Raw genomic sequence first — 6,000 nt, 5'->3', positions numbered from 1 at the left:
CGAACCACCGGCCTCATCGTTGTGGGCCATGTTTCGCTCTAAATAGGAAAAAAGTTTGGTCAAAAGGTTGGTTATTGTCAAGGAACAAGATCATGGTCTCATCATTTAGGGTTTGTCGACACCGAGGCACCCTAAAAGCCTAAGCTTTCATCATTTAGGGTTTGTCGACACCGAGGCACCCTAAAAGCCTAAGCGTACATCATTTAGGTTCTCATCGACACCGAGGCATCCGGGGCAGCCAAGTTAAGTTTTCATCATTTAGGGTTTATCGATGCCGAGGCACCCTAGGTTGGGCCTAATCACTAGGCACTAATCACTTGGCTCTATTGCCACCTATGTTGGGTTTATCATCTAGGGTTTATCGATGCTAAGGAGAATTCTAAGTTGGGCCTAATCACTTGGCTCTATTGCCACCTATGGTTTAATGCAGGAAGAATAAAGGGGCAGTTGATCCTACTTAATTAAGTACTAAGATACCCCGGCCCATGCATTATCGCAAGTACCCCATATGTCCTATTTTTAGCAAAGTCATGCTAAAATTCACGGAAAATTTCAGCATGACCTTTGCTGAAAATAGGACATATGGAGTACCCGAATTTGCCGGAACGGAAGTTAATCGACATTCCGGCAAACTCAAGGGCCTCTCGGGGTACCTGCAAATTCATCACGACATGATGGTCGGAGACAAAACCCAGCAAACTAGCACCACAATGTTCCTCTACTTTCATATGGATGAAAAGGCCACAGACCATATGGTCCTCTGCTTTCATATGGACAAAAATCAGCTCAACTTATGTGAGCTTCCATTCCAGATCTAATAGCAGCAAGTTGTTCACTTGTAGCTCAACTTATGTGAGCTGCCTTCAAGAAAAGAAATCTGCAGTGGCACATCTGCTCTCTGAATACATTGGCAAGAAAGAAAACAACACCTAGTGCCATCCATCTGCTATGGCCGTATCATGCAGATTAACTAAGCACTAACAGGTAATTATATAACAGAAAACTTGGCACATACGTGTCACTTAGCTTGGGCAAGCAACATACCTCGTCCTCTTGGTTAGTCCAAACAAGCTGTATGCTGAGCCTCAACTCACCACCTGCACATTTGACAGCACCCATGAAATGAAAAACTAAACATAATTGTCAACCAACAAAACCAAAACACAAACAGGACTTCAAATTTTCACGATCAGGAAGAAAAATAGGGTTTTCAACTACTATATTCAGTTTCATGGCATCAGTTGAACATTTGAAAAAGAACAAGCTTCATTTAAATATCTTGCTGCTAACAAACATAACTAATGTCAGTACTCAAAAAATAGAGTGACCACACAGGGAACAAACAAACTATTCACTTTTTATTTCTTCAGAATTGGACCAGACAGAGAACAACTCCTTGGAAGCAAACTTATATGAAAAGGTTCAGCAACTTGAAACGTAACTCTTATATGAAAATCTTCTGTATGATCAAGTAAGCAGAGCACATGTATATACCTGTATCACTGTCTTGGAGGCAACAAACGCCTCAATTTTTCTCCAACCGTGATCGAACCTGATCGCCTATGCTTCTTCTTTCACTCTCCTGCATAAAGTTATTGTTACTACCTGGGAGGGATTATATGCTTGTTTACCACTACTAATACCATTTTTTAATATAATATTCATTCTCCTGCTATTTCTTTTCTTACAAGTGTTGATGCCATAGTGTCTCAGGTTCTTCCTAGTTAAAACATGTGATTTTGAGAAGGAATTTGCCCAATTTTCGCAGGGAGACAAAACTTAGCTAAAAATTTGATATAACAAGTAGTCCATGAAATTATATTTCCTCTAGGCAAAGTAGAAGATATTATTTTGTTTTTCCTCTAAGGTAAAGGAAATAGCCATCACTTTGAAGTGTCTAATAGATGAAATAATGCATGAGTTAGAAAGATATGTGCAAGTGTCTGAAGGCATCCTGTGAAGCAGAGCTTCCAAATTGATCTTCTTGAAACATTGTTACTAAGTAAGGCTTAATTTCATATTTTTGCAAACTAAGGTAAACCAATTATTACATGCATAAATTTCTCATTTGGAGAAGCCAAGTATCAAAGGTTTCGAACCATGAGAATTTATTGCATTTTTCGGTGACAACACGGCTAGGAAAAAAAGACTCTGATACAGAGACTAATGACGCGATGCCCCCCTCCCTTAGAGGCATTATCACAAACACCTATCAAGCACAATCCTTTCACATGTAAACTTGAGCATGCTCTGGAAAAATCACGCAGCAACCAAAAAAATTGAACAGAGGATGCAAGAGGAAGGAGGGAGGGGGGATGAGGGAACAGGGAGGAAGGACGAAGGAGTGGTGGCTACCTGCCTACGGACTGGTCGCCGGCGTAGCTCCGGGCGGCAGCGTTGCTGGGCAGGAGTGCCTGCTCCAGGGAGGGCGGCGCCGCTGGTGGGAGCGGCTACTTGATGGGGAGAGGCGCTGCTGGGGTCCTGTACCGGAGGCGGGGCAGCGGAGGGTTCAGCCGGCTGGGCGCGCCGCGGCGGCGGGCCGGCAGTTGTGGCGGCGGCTAGGAAGCCTAGCTGTCGGGCTCGGGAGGGAGGTTGATGCAGGCGGGGCCGCGGGGGAGGGGGCGGCGAGGGCGCGGGCGCAGCGGAGGGGGGACGGTGAGGGAGGTGGTCGGGTGCGGCGGGGGAAGCGAGCACGGCCGGGGACGGCGAGCACGGGGGAAGTGGTGGGCGATGGTGGTCAGGCGCGGGTGAGACGAGGCAGGGGAGGGACTAGAGAGAAATGGAGATTGGGGATTTTAGTGTGGGGGGAGGCTTAGCAATGGCGCACCACCCAGGGGTGCACCATAAGTACATCCATAGCAATGGCGCACCACCGAGGGGTGCGCCATAAGTAATTTAATCTAGCCCGACTTGTCAGGTTATATACAACCTAACCCTATCTACAACAGACCCCGCCCACTAGCCCGACTGGTCAATACGCAGCACACACCAGGTGGTCCTAGGTTTGATTCCCAGGCTCCCCAATATTTTTATGCATTTTAAATCCTGTTTGATATTTATTTGTGTTTAAATATGTTCAAACTTGTTTAAATCATAACAGTAATATTTTTTATAAAAACAGTAATAACCCCCCCCCCAGGGGTGCGGGGGGGGGGGGGGGGGCGGGTGCTCGTCGGCGGCGGTGGAGCGGGGGAGGGTTGCGGTGGGTCGTCAGCGGCGGTGGAGCTAGCTAGCGGGGGAGGGTGCGGGTGGGATCGAGATCGAGATGGAGGGGGAATCGAGATCGAGATGGAGGGGGATCGAGATCAAGTGTCCTCATGAATTCAAAAAGTGCCCATGAAATTTAAAAATATTCATGATATCAAAAAGTGCCCATGAAATACAATCGAGAAATGAAGACTACGATTTAAATACAATCGATCTTAGCTAGCTATCTGTTCACAATCTTCTTGCCCTTCTTTTTCGCAAATGGAGTTCTTCTGTGGAACGGACGTCCTTTAGGTAGGGTGGTCCTGCTTCTTCTTGTGGTGTGTGCTGCTACTTCATCGTCGTCGTCATGTTCGATCTTGGGTCGCCGTACTTGTCGAAGTCTTGCTCATTCCGATGATCTTCCTTTTGCCTCTCCTCACGACAACACGACTGGGCTTTGATGGGTCGGTAATGAAGAAGCATTGGTCCACTTGGGAAGCCAGTACCCATGGCTCATTTTTCGCGGTGACGTTTGCGCCCGCGGTCTTGGATTTGGCTTCGGGTATAACCATGGTGGTGAAATACCGGTCTTCTTTTAGGACGCTCTTGGCCCATCTGACATGGAACATCGGGACCTTCTCTCCAGCGTAGCTCAGCTACCGGATCTCCTCGATCCTTCCGTAGTATCTGTCCTTGTCGTTGCCGGTGTAGGATTCCATCGTTACCCCGGAGTTCTGATAACCATCGCTCTTCATGTCCTTGTCCTCGGTGTAGAATGTGTAGCCGTTGATATCCTATGCCTCATAGGTCATCAGGTTGTGCTTGGTGCCCTGTGACAAGGCGAATATGAGTTGTTCTTCCGCGGAAGAATCCTCATGTAAAGGGTACGACAGAAGCTTCTGCTTGAACCAACGCGTGAAACATGAGTTGTGCTCTTTGAGTATATCTCCGTCCGTCCTCTGTTGGCCTCGGTCATTATACGTCTTCTCAATAAAGGTTTTGGGCTCTACCACCCAAGGATCGACCACGTCTATGTGTTGTAGCGCGACTAGGTTTGCTCTTTCAAAGTCGGCGAGTCGACCCTCGAAGTCGACATGCATTTCGCGGCGACCCTCACGGTGACCCCATCCAGTGAGCTTGCCGAGGTGCCTGTTGACGGGCAGACCAACGGGGTTCTCGATGCCTAGATAATTCGTGCAGTAGGAGATGCACTCTTCAGTCAGAAAGCCCCTGGCTATACTTCCCTCTGGACGTGACATGTTGCGAACGTATCCTTTGATGACACAATTCATCCTTTCGAACGGCATCATGCTGTGCAGGAACGACGGCCCGAGTTGGATGATATCCTCCACGATATGGACCAGCAAATGCACCATAACGTCGAAGAATGCGGGTGGGAAGTACATCTCAAGCTCGCATAGTATCACCACAATCTCTTCCTGTAGCCTTCTGAGTTGCCTCACGCCAATCGACTTCCGAGAGATGACGTCGAAAAAGTTGCATAGGCCAAATAGCGTTTCACGGACGTGCGCGTCCATGATCCCATGGATTGCAACTGGAAGTATCTGCGTCATCAGCACGTGACAGTCGTGAGACTTCATCCCGCTGAACTTCTGCTTCGCTGGGTCTAGGTATCTGCTTATCTTCCCCGCGTAACCGTAAGGAAGTTTTACTCCTAGGAGGCAGGTGAAAAACTACTCCATCTCCTCCTGACATAGAGTGAAGCACGCGGGAGGGTAGTCATTTCCGGTCTTCTTGGCCTTTTTGCCTTTGCGACGACTTTCTGTGTCCTGCTTCGCCCTCATCATCATCATCATCATTAGCGTGAAGCTCCTGCCTGATGCCCATTGATTTCAAGTCTGCCCTTGCTTTCGGCCCATCTTTGGTCCTCTCTGGCATGTTGAGCAGGGTACCAAGCAGACTCTCGCACACGTTCTTCGTGATATGCATGACATCAAACCTGTGAGGCACACGGTGGATCTTCCAGTACGGCAAGTCCCAGTAAACAGACCTCGTTTTCCATACCTTCAGCAGCGGCTCTGGCGCCTTTCGCTTGTTTCCCGGCTCTGGCGCCTTTTGCTTCTTTCCCGGCAGTGGGCAGTCTTTCCAATTTTTCAACAGCTCGTCTATTTCCTCGCCGCTCCTCGTACACGGGCGTTTTCTGGGTTCGGTTTCACCATCGAACAGATCCTTGCATTTCCTCCACGGATCATCATCGCAAAGCCACCTTCGATGTCCCATGAACACGGTTTTCAAAGACCCGGGATCTCTATCTAGCTGGCGATACGTTGTGTCATCCATGCACCTTACGCATCCAGAAAATCCATGGACTACCTGCCCCGCGAGATATCCGTAACCGAGATAGTCGTGCACCGTCGTGAGCAGTGCGGCTCTCATAGGGAAATATTCTTTCTCTGCGGCGTCCCATGTATTGGCTGGCATTTTCCACAGCGTGTCTAGCTCCTCCTTCAGCAGCCCCAGATACAGATTGACGTCGTTCCCTGGTTGTTTCGGCCCTTCAATTAGCATACTCATGTGAATGTACTTCCTCTTCATGCACAACCAGGGGGGAAGGTTGTACATCCATACAAACACAGGCCAGGTGCTATGTGTGCTTCTCTGGCTGCCAGACGGATTGACTCCATCGGTGCTCGCGCCCAGCACGATGTTCCTTGGATCCTTCCCAAATTCTGGGTATTCGAAGTTCAATGCTTGCCACTGGCTCGCATCCTTAGGGTGACTCAGCATCTTGTCTTTTTTATTTATCTCTGTATCATTTCCGTCATCTTCCCGCTTCTTCTCCTCCCTATC

The sequence above is a fragment of the Triticum aestivum genome, chromosome 3A (genome assembly GCF_018294505.1).
Source record: "Triticum aestivum cultivar Chinese Spring chromosome 3A, IWGSC CS RefSeq v2.1, whole genome shotgun sequence".
In the NCBI taxonomy this organism is placed as follows: Eukaryota; Viridiplantae; Streptophyta; class Magnoliopsida; order Poales; family Poaceae; genus Triticum; species Triticum aestivum.
Note: the sequence above shows the minus strand (reverse complement) of the source record.